A 20,040-nucleotide genomic window follows, 5' to 3' on the forward strand; every position below is an offset into this window, starting at 1 on the left:
TGAAACATGGTAAAGAACAGGAACTTTATTTGAAAATTCAGAATCACAGATAAGTGGCATGGTAATTGACCATACAAGTTTAATTTAAAACAGAACTTTAACATGTCAAAATCAAATATGACACAAAGCCACAATAACACCAAATTAGAAACAACAACAAAAAAAAGACCTTTGATATGTCAGCTACTAGTTAGTATGTCGGAAGAATGTCACACTGCTTTATACAGCATGCCAATTCCTCAGACCAAGTCCAGGAGGTAGACAGTGTCCCTGCTTGAAAGCAAAGAAAATTGAAGGATACAAGGCTAAAGAATCTGCCTGAAATGGGTGAAGTGAGAAAACAATCACTTGTTTAAGTAATACAAAAGATGATACCTTTTCTCACAGAACTAAAATGTTCCAACAGTTGGCATTTTTAGAAGGAAAATATGTCAGAATTTACTTATGATGATGAAGAATATAGTGTGTGTATAGTCATTCACTGCAAGTCAATGACAAATCAATGTGTTTACTGTATATCTGTTATTCCACACAGGACTGAGAAAGGTGGGGTGGTGTGGGGTATCACATGGAAGATAATTAAGGAATAGTTGCTAATTAAATTAATGAGATATTTTTCCAGTCTGCATTATGCAGGCAGTTAATGTTTTCACCCTTCCCACTTTTCATAAACACTTTTTCAACATGATATGTATCACAGCTTTCCTCTTACCCTTTCCTGTAGGGCACTTTATTTTCTCATATACACAAACTACTTTTTTATGACATAAAATTCATCAAGTATTATAGTTATCCAAGCTTAAGTTTATTGTTAATATTACTGAAAGGAATTTTAAATATCTGAAAGCACTTTGCAAGTACATATATGAAAGTTACAGTGAATATTGAGCCAATAAAGGAATGAATAATCAGTGACTTAAGTTGAACATACGTTACGTATCAAGGAACAGTCAGGTATGTCTGTTTGAATTCAACCATTAGATTCCTCAAAGCCTCTCATAAATGAGGCAAACAACATAGAATAAACAAATAAACATTTCATTAGAAAGATCTAACTAAAGAAATAATAAAGGAAAAGTAGAAGGAATTTGAGCAGAAATAGAAACAAACGATAGGTCATTTGAGAAGGGCAAGCTGAAACCGACAAAAATATCACCATGTCTGGATTTAACAGTGAACAAATAAAAATGTTGATAGAAACAGAGGGACAAAGGGGAAAAAATGCCAACAAAGAATAGACATTAATTGCCTGTGAGCAAAGTAGGTTCTGGTTTTCATAAGTTTCAACTTAAGCAGCAGCCACTGCCACTCTCTGGAATCAAAGCAATTTATCATCCATGAACAACTGCCAATGAGAGCATCACCAGGGACACAATGGGTTGTGCTTTTACTGGGCCTGGGCTTTCATGTAAAAGTATTGAATTTATCTGTACTGTGGAGAGTTGCTAAGCTCAGTGTCAAGGAAAATGGCCCATCTTAGTAGTGATGTTATCTAAATTATTGATGCCTGTCATAGTCTGGATGAGAGGGGAAGGAGAAATACATATATCTGCAATTGCAGACACATTAGAATTTGGTTTTCAGGAGCTCCATGTCACTAACCTAATTTACACTAGACATCTGTGAGGGTCCAGAGATCACAAGCTAAAGTAAGTAAATTTTTTAAAATACATATATTAATAATAAAATTCTGTTCTTTTTAAGATCAGATTGGATGTAGTCCAACTGACAGTCTATATAGAGGAACAATCATCAGTATATAATGAGAAGCTGTGGATGTGTATAGAAAACCCTACATAAGTCCACCAGAAAGGAGAATGTTCACAGTTTGGAAAAATAAGTTGAGATGCTCTGAATTGAGGACAATTTCAGTATTTTTCAAAGGGTATATCTAAATGTACTGCTGGCTATGATATGGTAGAAGATCAGCACATTTCATGAGAGTGCAATGGGCTGCTCACATGCTCTGCTAGAACCTAATATGACAAATGAAGAAGTTTGCATGTAGGCTTCAAACAGGCTAGATGGAATAAAATGACACCATTTAGAAAATGCATCTCTATTTTCTCCTCCTGGACAGTCTCTGTTGGAGGTACAGTAACAGGAATCAGCTTTGCTATAACTCCCTTTACTCAGAGCTCAACTGCAGCATTTGCTTTGAAGGGATGTGTGTTAGATTCTCTAGAAAAATTCATGACCTGACACCCATCCATATAAACTCCACCACCCATCCCTACTTCCCCCATGCACACACACACCATCTTGCTAGGGATGAGAGCCAAAAGGCATAGTCTAACCCAAGAAGGCTTGTGTAGAGCATTGATGTAAAATGGATTTAATTTCTTACAATATCTCTCAATATCTGAGGTTGGAAATTGGTACAAGAGTGCTTTGGGGTCAGAGTAAACTCTTCACCTCGGTAAGAATGAGTCCATCCCCTAGTAGGAGGGTTGCATGGAGTTCCAACCACAGTGTCCATAAAGAGAGTAGAAACAAGCAGGAATGTGATACAGAACTACTAACCCCAATCCTACATACTTTTCCACCTGCATCTTATGATGATCATTTTAAAATATTCACAAAATTGGATATTGGCTTAAAGATGGCAGCATGAGAGGGGAGACAGAAACCTACTCCCAAAACCACATACTTTATGAAAATATAGCAAGTACAACTAATCCTAGAAAAGCAATAGGAAAGAAAGCAACAATAGACTGCCTACATCTGGTGAAAAGAGCATACCTCACAGAAAAGGGTAAAGTACCAAAGCCATGATCCAGCAAGACCCAAGCCCTTCTCCCACCCCAGCTCAGAGGCTGGAAGAAGAGAAATGGAGCAGAAAGGGAGTGGAGGCCTAGTACTGCTGAACACCCAGCCCTGAGGATCTGCCCTGGGAGCACATACATTACATGGTGCTCTGGAGATTAATGGGGTTAGAAAGCTAAGGCAGGTGGCATACTCAGAGAGACTGAGATTCCAGCCACTTGTGGAAAACAGGTACCCAAAACCAGCCACTCTGGGACAAAAGAAAGGCAAGCACTCTGAGAGACTTCCCAACAGTAAGAGGGCTGCTAAAGGAGTAAGGGTTGCACACAGCTTGCTGCTCAAAAGAAAGGACACATGGAAAACATTGTCCCAGCACACACAGCCCAGCAAGTTAGGAACTTTCAGGAGCTTCAGACGCTCCATCGCTCTGGTTGGCAATGCAGCTCAGAGGCACCCCACCATGATATGCAGCTTGCTGTTCCTTCCTCATGGCCAGCACCAGCTTGCAAATCTTTTGCCCCTGTCACCGTGCCAGGCCAGCCAGAGGGTGGCCCTGTCTATAACAGCTACAAGGGCATAGCATAGAGGATCCTAAATGCATGCTTGGCCAACTGGCCCTGGCAGTGGAGGCAGGCACTGCAGCTGGGAAGCAGGAAAGAGTTTTTTCCTCCAGGCTGAAACTAGAGCCACTCACCTGAGATCCCCACAGTTGCTCCAGGGGCTGAGCAGCTCCAGAGAGAGGAGTTTCTGGGCACCAGAGGGTGGGACCTACAAATATGAAACTTCAAAGGATCCTGGTTCAAACTAAAATCCCACAAATAGAAAAAGGGCTAAGTGAAACTGAAATCATCAATCTTCCTAAAAGAAAGTTCAAAATAAAAATCATAAACATGCTCATGGAGCTACAGAAAAACATTCAAGTTAACAGAGAGGAATTCAAAAAAGAGACAGAAATTTTGAAAAATGCAGTATCTAAAGTGAAGCATACAATAGAGGGACGTAAAGCAGATTAGAAAAAGTAGAGGAGATAGTAAATAAAATAGATATTACAGAACAGGAAAACAAAGAAGCTTAAGCACAGAGAAAAAAGATCTCTAGGAATGAAAGAATATTAAGAGACCAGTGTGACCAATCCAAACAGAACAATATTTGCATTAGAGGGATACCAGAAGAAGAAGAGAAAAAGTGTCTTTGAGGAGGTAATTGCTGAAAACTTCCCCAATCTGGGGAAGGACATAGTCTCTCAGACCATGAAGGTGCAGAGATCTCCCAACACAAGGGACACAAGGAAGACACCAAGACATATAATTATAAAAATGGCAAAGATCAGGGATAAGGGCAGACAATTAAAAACAGCCAGAGAGAGAAACAAAACATATAAAGGAAAACCCACCAGGCTATAATCAAACTTCTCAGCAGAAACCTTACAGGCCAGAAGGGAGTGGCATGATATATTTAAAACAATGAAAGAGAAAGGCCTTGAAGCAAAAATAATCTCACTATAAAAATGATCATTTGAATCTGAAGGAGTGATTAAACAATTTCCAGATAAGCAAAAGTTGAGAGAATTTACCTCCCATAAACCATCTCTACAATAATTTTGGAGGGACTGTTATAGATGGAAGTGCTCCTAAGACTAAATAGCTCTTGTCAGAGAAAACAAAACCACAGTAAATGAAGTAGACCAATTAATTACTAAGCAAATGCAAAATTAAATCGAATACTCACAAAGTCAGTCAAAGGATAAAGAGTACAGAATATGACAACTAATATATAAGCAGATGAGAAGGAAGAAAAATAAGGGAGAAAAAAAACAACCTTTAGATTATGTTTGAAATAGTGTAATAAGTGAGTTAAGTTAGATTGTTAGATACTAAACAAGCTACCCATGAACGTTTCGTAACCATGAATCTAAAGCCTGCAATGGCAATAAGTACATATCTATCGAAAATCACCCTAAATGGAAATGGACTGAATGCACTAATCAAAAGACATACAGTTACTGAATAGATAAAAAATAAGACCCATTTATATGCTGCCTACAAAGGACTCACTTCAAAACCAAAGAAATAGACAGACTAAAACTGAAGGGATGGAAAAATATATTTCATGCAAATAATAGAAAAAAGCAGGACTTGCAGTACTTGTATCAGACAAAATAGATTTCAAAACAAAGAAAGTAACAAGAGACAAATAAGGACATTATATCATGATAAAGGGGTCAGTCCAACAAGAGAATATAAGCATTATTAATATTTATAGACCCAACATAGGAGCACCTACATATGTGAAACAAATATTAAAAGAATTCAAGATGGAAATAGAATGCAATGCATTCATTTTAGGACATTTCAACACACCACTCACTCCAAAGGACAGATCAAAGAGAGAGAAAATAAGTAAGAAGACAGAGGCAATGAACAACACATTAGAACAGATGATGGACCTAACAGATATCTAAAGAACACTCCACCCAAAAGCAGTAGGATACACATTCTTGTCAAGTGCACATGGAACATTTTCAAGAATAGATCATTACTTGGCCACAAAAAGAGCCTCAGTAAATTCAGAAGGATTGAAATGGTACCAACCAGTTTCTCAGACCACAAAGAAATGAAACTAGAAATAAATTATGCAAAGAAAACAAGAATGCTGACAAACACATAGAGGCTTAACAACATGCTCCTAAATAATCAACAGATCAATGACAAAACAAAAATACAGTTCAAGCAATATATGGAGATGAATAAAAAAAATAACTCAACACTGCAAAATATGTGGGATGCAGCAAAGGCCATGCTAAGAGGGAAGTATATTGTAATACAGACTTACCTCAAAAAAGAGGAACAATCCCAAATGTATAGGCTAAATTCACAATTAATGAAACTAGAAAAAGAAGAACAAATGAGGCTCAAAGTCAGTAGAAGGAGGGACAAAATAAAGATGAGAGCAGAAATAAATAAAAATCAAGAAGAACAAAACAATAGAAATAATCAGTGAAAGCAGGAGACAGTTCTTTGAGAAAATTAACAAAATGGATAAACCCCTAGTCAGACTTATCAAGAGAAAAAGAGTCTACACACATAAACAGAATCAGAAATGAGAGGAAAAATCACTATGGACACCACAGAATTACAAAGAAATATTAAAGAATATTATGAAAAACATTATGCTAACAAATTGGATAACCTAGAAGAAATGAACAACTTTCTAGAAAACACAACCTTCCAAGGCTGACCCAAGAATAAACAGAAAACCAGAACAGACCAATTACCAACAATGAAATTGAATTGGTAATCAAAAAAACTACCTAAGAACAAAATGCCTGGACCAAATGGCTTCACCACTAAATTTTACCAAACATTTAGTGAAGACCTAATACCCACCCCTCCTTAAAGTTTTCAAAAAAGTAGAAGAGGAGGGAATACTTCCAAACTCATTCTATGAGGCCAGCATAACTCTAATACCAAAACCAGGCTAAGGCACCACAACAAAAGAAAATTATAGATCAATATCACTGATGAACTTACATGCAAAAATCCTCAACAACATGTTAGCAAACCAAATACAAAAATACATTAAACAGATCGTCCATCACAATCAAGTAGGATTTATTCCAGGGATGTAAGGATAGTACAATGTTCAAAAATCTATCAACATCATATACCACAACAACAAAAAGACAGACATAAACCACATGATCATCTACATAGATGCTGAAAAAGCATTCACCAAAATTCAACATCCATTCATGATAAAAACTCTCAACAAAATGAGTATAGAGAACAAACACCTCAACAAAATAAAGGCCATATATAACAAACATACAGCCAACATCATAATTAAAAGCAAAAAGCTGAATTTTTTCCTTTAAGATTGGGAATATGAAAAGGATGCCCACTCTTCCCACTTTTATTCAACACAGTACTGGAGGTCGTAGCCACAACAATATGATAACACAAAGAAATGAAAGACATATTGGTAAGGAAGAAGTTAAACTGCTCCTGTTTCCAGATGACAATATGTTGTACATAAAAATCCCTAAAGAATCCACTTCAAAACTACTAGAACTAATAACTGAATTCAGCAAAGTTGCGGGACACAAAATCAACAGAAATCTGTTGCATTCCTATATACTAATGATGAGCTAGCAGAAAGAGAAATCAGGAAAACAATTCCATTCACAATTGCATCAAAAAGAATAAAACTCCTAGGAATAAACTTAACCAAGAAAGTGAAAGACCTATACCCTGAAAACTATAAGACACTCATGAGAGAAATTAAAAAAGGCACCAATAAATGGAAATACACCCTATGCTCATGGATAGGAAGAATTAATATAAACGGCCATCCTGCCTAAAGCAATCTACAGATTTAATGCAATCCCTGTCAAACTATCAACAGAATTCTTCAATGAACTAGAAAAAATAGTTCTAAAATTCATATGGAACCACAAAAGACTGCAAATAGCCAAAGCAATCCTGAGAAGGAAGAATAAGGCAGGGGGGTTTGCTCCCCAACTTCAAGCTCTACTACAAAGCCACAGTAATCAAGACAATTTGGTACTGGCACAAGAACAGACCCATAGACCAATGGAACAGAATAGAGAGCCCAGATATAAGCCCACACATATACGGCCAATTAATATATGGAGCCATGGATATGCAATGGGGAAATGACAGCCTCTTCAACAACTGGTGTGGCAAAACTAAACAGCTACGTGTAAGGGAAAGGAAGTGGATTATTGTCTAACTCCATACATTAATCTTGAAATGGATCAAAGACCTGAATGTAAGTCATGAAACCATAAAGCTCTTAGATGAAATCATAGGCAAAAATCTCTTGAATATAAACATAAGCAACTTTTTCCTGAACATATCTCCTCGGGCAAGGGAAACAAAAGCAAAAGAGAACAAATGGGACTCTATCAAACTAAAAAGCTTCTATACAGCAAAGGACACAATCAGCAGAACAATAAGATATCCTATAGTATGGGAGAATATATTCAAATGACTTATCTGATAAGGGGTTAACATTCAAAATATATAAAGAACTCACATGCCTCAACACCCAAAAACAAATAATTCAATTAAAAAATGGGTGGGGGATATGAACAGACACTTTTCCAAAAAAGAAATTCAGATGGGCAACAGGCACATGAAAAGATGCTCCATATCACTAATTATCAGACAAATACAAGTTAAAAACACAATGAAATACCACCTTACACCAGGTAGCATGGCCAACTTCGAAAAGACAAGGAACAACAAATTCTGGCAACAATGCAGAGAAAGGGAAACCCTCCTACACTGAAGGTGGGAATGTAAATTATTTCAACCACTGTGAAAAGCAATATGGAGGTTCCTCAAAAAGCAAAATACAGAAGTATCATTTGATTCAGTCATTCCTCTCCTAGGAATTAACCCAAAGAGAACAGGATCCCAGATTCAAAAAGGCATATTCACCACTATGTTTGTCATGGCACTATTTACAATAGCCAAGATATGGAAGCAACCTAAGTTTCCATCAGTAGATGAATAGATAAGGATGAGGTGGTACATATATACAATGGAATACTATTCAACCATAAAAAGAAAACAAATCCTACCATTTGCAACAACCTGGATGGATCTAGAGGGTGTTATGCTCGGTGAAATAAGCCAGGAAGAGAAAGCCAAATACCAAGTGATTTCATTCATCTGTGGAGTATAACAACAAAGCAAAAACTGAAGGAACAAAACAGCAGCAGATTCACAGACTCCAAGAAGGGTCTAGCAGTTACCAAAGGGAAGGGGTAGGAGAGGGTCGGTGGGAGGATGAAGAAGGGTAGGAGGTAAGCAGACTGGTGCCTGCCGGGAGGAAGGAGCTACAGGCTGCATATCACAGAGGGAAGCCTCAGTGCTACATTGGCAGCCAGGGGTATGGAGTATCTGAAGGTCCCCAGAATTCCCATTCTACTGGGCTGAGTGTGCAAGACAGATTTGGTCCACCTGTCCTTTCACCTGTGCAGCAAGCTCTGTGTAATCATTGTGCCTTTAGCACTCCTCTTGCTGTTGGAAAGTCTTGCAAAGTGCCTGCCTTTCTTTTGCCCTCGAGTAGCCGGTTATATGTACCTATTCTGCACAAGTGGTTGAATCTCAGTCTCTCCAAGTATTCTGCCTCATCTTTGCTTTCCAAACCCACTCTTTTCCAGAGCACCATGTAATGTGTTTTCATGCTCCCAGAGATTTTCAGGGCTGTATTTTTAGCACTCTTGGGCTTCTACTGCCTCCCCGCTCCATTTCTCTTCCACCTGTGAGCTGCAGTGTGGGGCATGCTTGCATCCCACCAGATCACAGCTTTGGTACTTTACCATTTTTGTGAGGTCTTCTCTCTTCCCACTATGTAGGAAGTCTGTTCTGCAGTCTTCATGTCACTCCTTCAGGCTTAGTTGTATTTTTGTATTATATATAGTGTTTGGGGAAGGAGGTTTCTACCTCATTTCTCACACTCCCATCATTTTCCCCCTAGTTTGGAAAAATTTATGGGCAAATTTATATAACTATGTAACAAATATTCTTATAAAAATAAAGGACATTAACATAATTTTAGAATGTTATCTTATGCCCTTTCCCAATCACTCTCTACTCCTAAGCACCAAGAGCACCACAGTTCCAGCTCATTTTCATAAAGATTAGTTTTGTCTGTTGCAGCATTTCATTGAAAGAAAGTCATAAACACATGCTTTTATGGAAGGAAAGTCATAAATAAGGCTGCTTGTGGTAGACAGAATAATGCCCCCACAAAATACCCATAGCATAATCATCAGAACCTGTGCACATGTTATACCATATGGCAAGGTGGCAAGGTGAATTAAAGTAAGAGATGGAATTATGGTGGTGAATCAAGTGAACTTAAATGGGCAAATTATACTGGATTGTCTGTGTGGGCATTACATAATCACAAGTGTACTTAAATGTGGGCAAGGGAAGCAGAAAAGTCAAAACCAGAGAAAGCATCATGAGTAAGAGTCGACTGAACACTGATAGCTTTGAAAGTTGAAAGGGGCCACACACCAAAGTATGCGAAAAGCCTCAAGATGAAAAAGCCGAGAAAATTCATTCTTCCCTAAGAATCTAGAAAGGAACACAGCTATCAACATCACTTATTTTCACCTGGTGAGATCCACTTTGGACTTCTTACCTCCAGAAATGTCAGATAATATATTGTCCTTGTTTTATGCTACTAAGTTTATGGCCATTTGTTACACAGCAATAGGAAGCTAAAACACTTCTTTTACTCAATATAATGTTTTTGAGGTTCATTCATGTAATTGAATGTATCAGCCATTTGCTTCCTTATATTGCTGAGTAGTATTCCATTTCATCCATGCTCCTTTTGAAGAACACCTGGACTGTTTGCAGTTGTAAACCTACTCAGGTCATAATTCTGTACATTTTTAAAAGAACTACCAGTTGATAAAGATGTTCAAGGGTGTGTTTGGGAATTCACTATTCAGCATCTGAATTGGTCAAGTGAGGTCACCAATGAGTGAAGTTTTAGGGAGCTAGGAATACACAACTCTAACCTGATGTCAGAACTTTTTGACACATTCTGGTAGAATATTTCAACAGCAACATCCAAAGGTGGCAGAAGCTACTCTCACATGGAGCATGCTGTGGAGACCTTAATATTCTGAATTGTCTGCCTCTCTTCATATGCCCAGGGGAAGTCACCCTAAAGGGTAAGGAAGCCAGCTCTATTGTACATTATCCTAAGGAATGCCCCCAATTAATAATGATGATGATGATGATGATGATGACGATGATGATGATAATAATAATGGCTAATTCTGCTGTAGTATCACCTTTACCCAGTACAACCTGTTTCCCGATTATTAAACTTCCAGTCTAGTTTGCACATCTGTGAAATGAGGATAAAACAAGCTGAATTCACACAGGGAATAAGTGATAATATAAACAAAATAACCTGATAAAATATACATAATATGTTGCTACTGTTCTTCATTTTTATAAGCCCAACACAGTCAGGACAACCTTAAGTCTTTCTGTTTCTAGGAAAATATTTTATAGAAACATTAAAGCCAGGGAAAATATTTACTAATTCAAGTACTGACTGAGCATAGATTAGGTTCTAGATGTTCCTAGGCTTATGAAGATTTATTCCATATGCCTTTTCTTCTCAAAAAATGTAGTAGGAAAGACAAAAAAAACACACATGCCACCATGCTTTGGCATGGTCACTATGAGAAAGGCAGGCATAGGGTGTCATGGAGGTAATTAAGAGAGCACCTATCCTAATCGGGGGAGACTGTCAGGCCAGATTCAGGAGAAGTTTCTGAACTAGGAGGAAGTGAATCAAGGATAGGCTAAGTAAAAAGGACACTGTGGAAAGTGTCTAGAAGTCAGGAAAAGCCCATGTTGTGCCAAAGTAGAGACTATGACAGTTCAGATAAGTTAACACACTATATACAGGTACATACTAGCTTGGAATCCCAAAGTCAAGATTAGGCACAGGTAGGAATAGATGATACTAATTTTCAAATTTTATGGTTTTCAAGTCATACAAATGAAAACTGTAATCACATTCCAATGTGGCTGCTTATCAGTTATCTGACGTGGAGCAAAACAAGTAATTTTTTCAAGCATCAGTATCTTCATTTGTAAAAGAAGTATGAGACTACCCAACAGCTGGGGAAAAATTTTTTTCCTCTGTCCCTCAACATTCCTCTAGCTGGTCTAAGAATGAAATTGGCATGAAACAGATCAACAGGAGAAAAAAAAGTTTAATTATGTTTGTATGTGAAGTAGAGCAGGGATGTAAGACAAGCATCATGATGAATTTTTCCTGCCTATGGTGAAAAATGCAAAGATATAAATAGCATAGTAAGAACAGAAGGGACTCCATCTTAAGGATAAGATTCCGTTTAAAAAAAAAACAGGGACTTTGGAGGTAAGATTCCTAACATATTTTATGGTAATTAGCCAACAACTGACCCTATCTTAAGAAAGGACAAGCAGTCTTAATGTTATGTCCCCATTGCTTGAGGGCAACCAGTTCTATCTTGGAGAAGAACAGGATCAAGAAATTCCTTGTGTTAAGTTTATCTTGCAGAATATCTAGAGGACTATCAATGCTGGCACATATCTCACCAATATAGATATCACAGGACCACATGACAGGCCTACCTTCACCTCTCAGCCCCTGCCCTTTGCCCCATTCTTGAAAGCTTTAAAAGACAGATCCTAAACCCTTCAGTGTGCGTCCTCTCTGAGGCTGCCTGCATTCCCCTCATTGTGTGTGTACTTTGCCTTAAATGAAGACTTCTCAGAGCATTTTGTCTCTGCACTCTTCTAGTCATGTGTTTGTTACTTTGCTATTTCATTCAGTTTTCTAGACTTAAGCACTAACCTTCTCTCTCTGTCCTACTTCAGACAAGCAAGGAAGGGCTACTAAAATCTCTGATTTAGACTTGTAATTTTCTGTCACCTGGGAGACCCTTACAGGACTGCAGCTCTATGATCATACTATTTAGTAGCCTGGCTGAAAATCTCTCTTCTTTGCCTTCGGGAAGCTCTCAGATAAAATCTCACCCCATCCAGTTTTCTGTGGCTCCCCCAAATCCTGGGGTGGTAGGGACTTAGTTCCCACACCCTGCAGATTCAATCAGACACTGGACACCTGGTGACCCTGCCTTCAGGAGTTGGCAAGGGATCTGCCCTATGCTGAGCAGGAGTTCAATGAACTTCCCTTTCCTCCCTCTGTTCTTCCTTGCTCTCTACTGCTTGAACAGCTGCTGCCATTCACTGCCACCCTTGCTTTAATGAATTCCTTTCTTAAGTGCACTCATGCAACCTATTTGTGAATTCTTCCTCCATCAGCATGAAGAACCTTCCCCCATTCAGGTGGAGGTTTAAACTAGTGTGCACAGAGAGACCTACTGCCCAACAACACATGGAGGTACAATAGTGAAATTGAGACTCAAAGAAATGACCAACGCAGGCAACTTTTACATTTTTTAAACAAAGAGACATAAATTGGTGAGGAATTGACAGAACAAGGAAACCTTATGTTTGAGAGGATGAATTAGGAAGGAATTCTAAACAATATTTGGGCTGGGGTAGTAAATTAGTAAAAGTAACAAGATTTGTTTATACATCTTTCTTGGTTCTGAATTACCTATCTCTGGTGGTAAGGTATCTCTCTACCTCCTGCTATAGGCAGAGTACCTTTCATATGGGAGATTTATTTCTTGCTTTCAGGAGGGAAAATAGGGTCAGAGTATCTTTTTTCTGCACTAGTTGTTTCTTAAGTAACTTGGTAGGTAGAAAGGTAGACATGAGCAGATGGGGAAGGGGAAGATAAGAGTTTAGGAAAAAAAACTTCCCTAATTACCAGGGTAGGAGAGTGTCACACGCAGACAGCAAAGGCTTTGCAGGGAGATAACTTGTTTGCCTATCAGGATCAGGCCAAACTGGTCTCAACCTGGTCCCAAACTGGGTACAATCAAACAAAACAAACAACTACCCCAAAACGCACCTTGTCATAGGAAAGGACATGCTGACTGAGAAGGCTGGCTATATAGATGGACCAGCTAATAACCCCAATTTGTCAAAAACCCCAATCAAAAAGGCACCTCCTAGATTTGGATTAAAGATGGCGGCGTGACAGGAGAGACAGAGGCTTGCTCCTAAAACTGGATACAATTAGGAAATTTAATTGGCACAATTAATCCTGAGAGAGCAACAGGGAAGAGGACGGCATTAGACTGCACACACCTGGAGAAAAGAGCAGACCTCAGTGAACAGGGTAACGTACCAGAGCTGTGGCTCCATGGGACCCAAGCCCCTCCCCCACCCCAGCTCACCAGCGGGAGGAAGAGAAACAGAGCAGGGAGGGAGTGGAAGGCTTGGGACTGCTGAATACCTAGCTCTAGAGATCAATGCTGGGAGCACAAACCTACATTTCATGGTGCTTTCCTGAAACTCGCATGACTACTGGGTTGGAAAGTTAATACAGGCAGAGTTCCTGGGGAGACTGGGATTCTAGCTGCTTGTGGAAAGCAGGGATCCATATCTGGCTGCCCTGGAACAAAAACTTATACCTGTGTAACCGGCCCACTGGCTCAGGCAGTGGAGACAGGCACAGGAGCCAGGAGGCAGGGAACAGCTCTTTCCTACCCCAAGTACCGCTCCCCTGCAATCTCTGACACAGAGCTTCTGGACACTAGAGGGCGCCATATACAAACATGAAATGCCAAAGGAACCTTGTCCAGAGTAAAATTGTTAATACAACTCCTGAGAAAGATTTAAATGATAGGACCTCGTGACTCTTCCTGAAAGGGAGTTCAAAATAAAAATCATCAACATCCTAATGAAGTACAGAAAGACATGCAAGAACTCAGGAATGAATTCAGATCAGAGATGCAATCATTAAAGAACACGATGGAGGGTATTAAAAGCAGGTTGGATACAGTGGAGGAGACAATAAATGAAATAGAAACTAGAGAAGAGGAATACAAAGAAGCTGAGGCACAGAGAGAAAAAAGGATCTATAAAAATGAAAAAACTTTGAGAGAACTGTGTGACCAATCCAAGCGGAACAATATTTGCATTATAGGGATACCGGAAGAAGAAGAAGAGAAAGAGAAAGGGATAGAAAGTGTCTTTGAGGAGGTACTTGCTGAAAACTTCCCCAATCTGGGGAAGGAGATAGTCTCTCAGGCCTTGGATATCCACAGATCCCCCTACACAAGGGACCCAAGGAAGACAACACCAAGACACATAGTAAATAAAATGGGAAAGATCAAGGATAAGGACAGATGTGAAAAGCAGCCAGAGGCAGAAATAAGATCACATACAAAGGAAAGCCCATCAGACTAACATCAGACTTCTCTGCAGAAACTTTACATGCCAGAAGGGAGTGGCATAATGTATTTAATGCCATGAAGCAGAAGGGTCTGTAGCCAAGATTACTTTATCCAGCAAGATTATTATTTAAATTTGAAGGAGGGATTAAACAATTTCCAGATGAGCAAAAGCTATGAGTTTACCTTCCACAAAACATCTCTGCAGTCTATTTTGGAGGGACTGCTATAGATGGAAGTGTTCCTAGGGTTGGATAGCTGTCACCAGAGGTAGTAAAACCATGTTAGGGATGCTGGAGCAGCTGATTGTGAGGCAAATGCAAAATAAAATTTGTCTATCTAGGGATAGACAAAAACTACAGAATTTGATACCTAATATATAAAGAATGAAGGAGGAAGAAAAAGGAGGAGAAATAGAAAAGAATCTGTAGATTGTGTTTGTAACAGCATACTAAGTGAGTTAAGTTAGACTCTTAGATAGTAAGGAAAGTAACCTGGAACCTTTGGTAACCACAAATCGAAAGCCTGAAATGGCAATAAGTACATACCTATCAATAATCACCCTAAATGTAAATGGACTGAATGCACCAATCAAAAGACATAGAGTCACTGAATAGATAAAACAACAAGACCCATCTATATGCTGCTTACAAGAGACACACCTCAAACCCAAAGACATGCACAGACTAAAAGTTAAGGGATGGAAAAAGATATTTCATGCAAACAATAGGGAGAAAAAAGCAGGTGTTGCAGTACTAGTATCAGATGAAATAGAGTTCAAAATAAAGAAAGTAACAAGAGATAAAGAACATTACATAATAATAAAGCGCTCAGTCCAACAAGAGGATATAACCATTACAAATATATATGCACTCAACACAGGAGCACCAGCATATGTGAAACAAATACTAACAGAACTAAAGGATGAAATAGAATGCAATGCATTCATTTTAGGAGACTTCAACACACCATTCACTCCAAAGGACAGATCCACCAGACAGAAAATAAGTAAGGACACAGAGGCACTGAACAACACACTAAAACAGATGGACCTCATAGACATCTATAGAACTCTACACCCAAAAGCAACAGGATACATATTCTTCTCAAGTGCACATGGAACATTTCCAGAATAGACCACATACTAGGCCATAAAAAGAGCCTCAGTAAATTCCAAAAGATTGAAATCCTACCAACCAACTCTTCAGATCACAAAGGCATAAAACTAGAAATAAATTGTACCAAGAAAGCAAAAAGGCTCACAAACACATGGAGGCTTAACAACATGCTTCTAAATAGCCAATGGATCAACAACCAAATTGAAATGGAGATCCAGCAATATATGGAAACAAATGACAACAACAACACAAAGCCCCAATTTCTGTGGGACGCAGCTAAAGCAGTCTTAAGAGGAAAGTATATAGCAATCCAGGCATATTTAAAGAATGAAGAACAAACCCAAATAAATAGTCTAACATCACAATTATCAAAATTGGAAAAAGAAGAACAAATGAGGCATAAAGTCAGCAGATGGAGGGACATAATAAAGATCAGAGAAGAAATAAACAAAATTGAAAAGAATAAAACAATAGAAAAAATCAATGAAACCAAGAGCTGGTTCTTCGAGAAAATAAACAAAATAGACAAGCCTCTAGCCAGACTTATTAAGAGAAAAAGAGAATCAACACACATCAACACAATCAGAAATGAGAAAGGAAACATCACGACAGACCCAACAGAAATACAAAGAATTATTAGAGACTACTATGAAAACCTATATGCTAAGAAGCTGGAAAACCTAGAAGAAATGGACACTTCCTAGAAAAATACAACCTTCCAAGACTGACCAAGGAAGAAACACAAAATCTAAACAAACCAATTACCAGCAAAAAAATTGAAGTGGTAATCAAAAACTACCCAAGAAAAAAAACCCTGGGCCAGATGAATTTACCTTGGAATTTTATCAGACATACAGAGAAGATATAACACCCATTCTCCTTAGAGTTTTCCAAAAAATAGAAGAGGAGGAAACACTCCCAAACTCATTCTATGAAGCCAACATCACCCTAACACCAAAACCAGGCAAAGACCACACCAAAAAAGAAAATTAAAGACCAATATCCCTGATGAACGTAAATGCAAAAATACTCAATAAAATATTAGCAAACCAAATTCAAAAATATATCAAAAAGATCATACACCACGACCAGGTGGGATTCATCCCAGGGATGGAAAGATCGTACAACATTCGAAAATCCATCAGCATCATCCACCACATAAACAAAAAGCAAGATAAAAACCACATGGTCACCTCCATAGATGCTGAAAAAGCATTCGACAAAATTCAACATCCATTCATGATAAAAACTCTCAGCAAAATGGGTATAGAGAGCAAGTACCTCAACATAATAAAGCCATATACGATAAACCCACAGCCAACATCATACTGAACAGTGAGAAGCTGAAAGCTTTTCCTCTGAGATCGGGAACAAGACAGGGATGCCCACTCTCCACACTGTTATTTAACATAGTACTGGAGGTCCTAGCCATGGCAATTAGACAAAACAAAGAAATACAAGGAATCCAGATTGGTAAAGAAGAAGTCAAACTGTCACTATGTGCAGATGACATGATATTGTACATAAAAAACCCTAAAGACTCCACTCTAAACTACTAGAACTGATATCAGAATACAGCAAAGTTGCAGGATACAAAATTAACACACAGATATCTGTGGCTTTCCTATACACTAACAATGAGCCAATAGAAAGAGAAATCAGGAAAACAATTCCATTCACAATTGCATCAAAAAGAATAAAATACCTAGGAATAAACCTAACCAAGGAAGTGAAAGACCTATACCCTGAAAACTATAAGACACTCTTAAGAGAAATTAAAGAGGACACTAATAAACGGAAACTCATCCCATGCTCGTGCCTAGGAAGAATTAATATCATCAAAATGGCCATCCTGCCCAAAGCAATATACAGATTTGATGCAATCCCTATCAAATTACCAACAACATTCTTCAACAAACTGGAAAAAATAGTTCAAAAATTCATATGGAACCGTCAAAGACCCTGAATAGCCAAAGCAATCCTGAAAAAGAAGAATAAAGTGGCAGGGATCTCACTCCCCAACTTCAAGCTCTACTACAAAGCCATAGTAATCAAGACAATTTGGTACTGGCACAAGAACAGAGCCACAGACCAGTGGAACAGATTAGAGACTCCAGACATTAACCCAAACATATATGGTCAATTAATATTCGATAATGGAGCCATGGACTGGACATACAATGGGGAAATGACAGTCTCTTCAACAGATGGTGCTGGCAAAACTGGACAGCTACATGTAGGAGAATGAAACTGGATCACTGTCTAACCCCATACACAAAAGTAAATTCAAAATGGATCAAAGACCTGAATGTAAGTCATGAAACCATAAAACTCTTAGAAAAAAACATAGGCAAAAATCTCTTGGACATGAACATTAGTGACTTCTTCATGAATATATCTCCCCAGCAAGGAAAACAAAAGCAAAAATGAACAAGTGGGACTATATCAAGCTGAAAAGCTTCTGTACAGCAAAGGACATGATCAACAGAACAAAAAGGTACCCTACAGTATGGGACAATATTTTTGTAAATGACAGATCCAATAAAGGCTTGACATCCAAAATATATAAAGAGCTCACCACCTCAACAAACAAAAAGCAAATAATCCAATTAAAAATGGGCAGAGGAGCTGAACAGACAGTTTTCCAAAGAAGAAACTCAGATGGCTAACAGACACATGAAAAGATGCTCCACATCACTAGTTATCAGAGAAATGCAAGTTAAAACCACAATGAGATATCACCTCACACCAGTAAGGATGGCTACCATCTAAAAGATAAACAACAACTGTTGGCGAGGTTGCAGAGAAAGGGGAACCCGCCTACACCGCTGGTGGGAATGTAAATTAGTTCAACCATTGTGGAAAGCAATATGGAGGTTCCTCAAAATGCTCAAAATAGACTTACCATTTGACCCAGGAATTCCACTTCTAGGAATTTATCCTAAGGATGCAGCACTCCAGTTTGAAAAAGACATATGCACCCCTATGTTTATCACAGCACTATTTACAATAGCCAAGAAATGGAAGCAACCTAAGTGTCCATCAGTAGATTAATGGATAAAGAAGATGTGCTACATATACACAATGGGATATTATTTAGCCATAAGAAGAAAACAAATCCTACAATTTGCAACAACATGGATGGAGCTAGAGGGTATTATGCTCAGTGAAATAAGCCAAGCAGGAAAGACAAATACCAAATGATTTCACTCATCTATGGAGTATAAGAACAAAAGAAAAACTGAAGGAACAAAACAGCAGCAGAATCACAGAACCCAAGAATGGACTAAGAGTTACCAAAGGGAAAGAGACTGGGGAGAATGGGAGGGTAGGGAGGGATCAGGGCGGGTAAGAAGAAAGGGAGTATAATAATTAGCATGTATAATGTGGGGGATGGGGGAAAGGGGAGGGCTTTGCAACACAGAGAAGACAAGTAGTGATTCTACAACATCTTACTATGCTGATGGACAGTGACTGCAATGGGATGTGGGGGGGGGGGACTTGGGGTAGGGGAGAGCCTAGTAAACATAATGTTCTTTATGTAATTGTAGATTAATGACAACAAAATAAAAAAAAAGAGAGGAAAAAAAAAAAAGGCGCCTCCTAGCCAGAATGCAATATATAGGTCTCCTGCCTAATGGATCAAGGTTTTTGTCTACCTTGACTCTGGTTCACTCCTCACTTAAGCATATTCAAGTAAAATTTTCACCCTGCTTTGCTATTGTGTCCCTGCCTTTCAATTCTTTGTTGTGGTGGGGAGAAGAACTGAGGGGAACATACTCAACCCATAACAACTTTAACTCAAACTAACAACATGCCATTGTGGCACATTTTGGAGTGGTCTGCTTTGGGTACCTACACAACCTATGGAAATGTTGGAAGAATGAAATAATGAGAGTTTTATAAAGCACTTAGTAGGGTGATTGATAAATTCTAAGCTCTCAAACAAATGCAGTCTTTCCCTGTGTACTTTTATTTTTACTTCTTTTAGTATATTTTATTATTGCGATGCTTTTAGTATCACAAATATTCTACAGAAATGCATACTTGATGACATTTTGTACCCGCATTGTAATAGACAACAGACAAATATGCACCTATAAGTTAGAATATGTCACTGTCTATTATTAAAGGGGAAAACAATAGTCCTAACAATTTTCACAGACACAGTACATTAGAATCTATATAATTACATTAAAGGACTTTATTTTAGTGGTCAATTTAAGGTAAACAGCTGGCTGGAGCATGTATCTCCATCAGGCCAACTGGGTTAAAGATTACAAAAGGATT

Source organism: Manis javanica, chromosome 5 (genome assembly GCF_040802235.1).
Source record: "Manis javanica isolate MJ-LG chromosome 5, MJ_LKY, whole genome shotgun sequence".
Classification (NCBI taxonomy): Eukaryota; Metazoa; Chordata; class Mammalia; order Pholidota; family Manidae; genus Manis; species Manis javanica.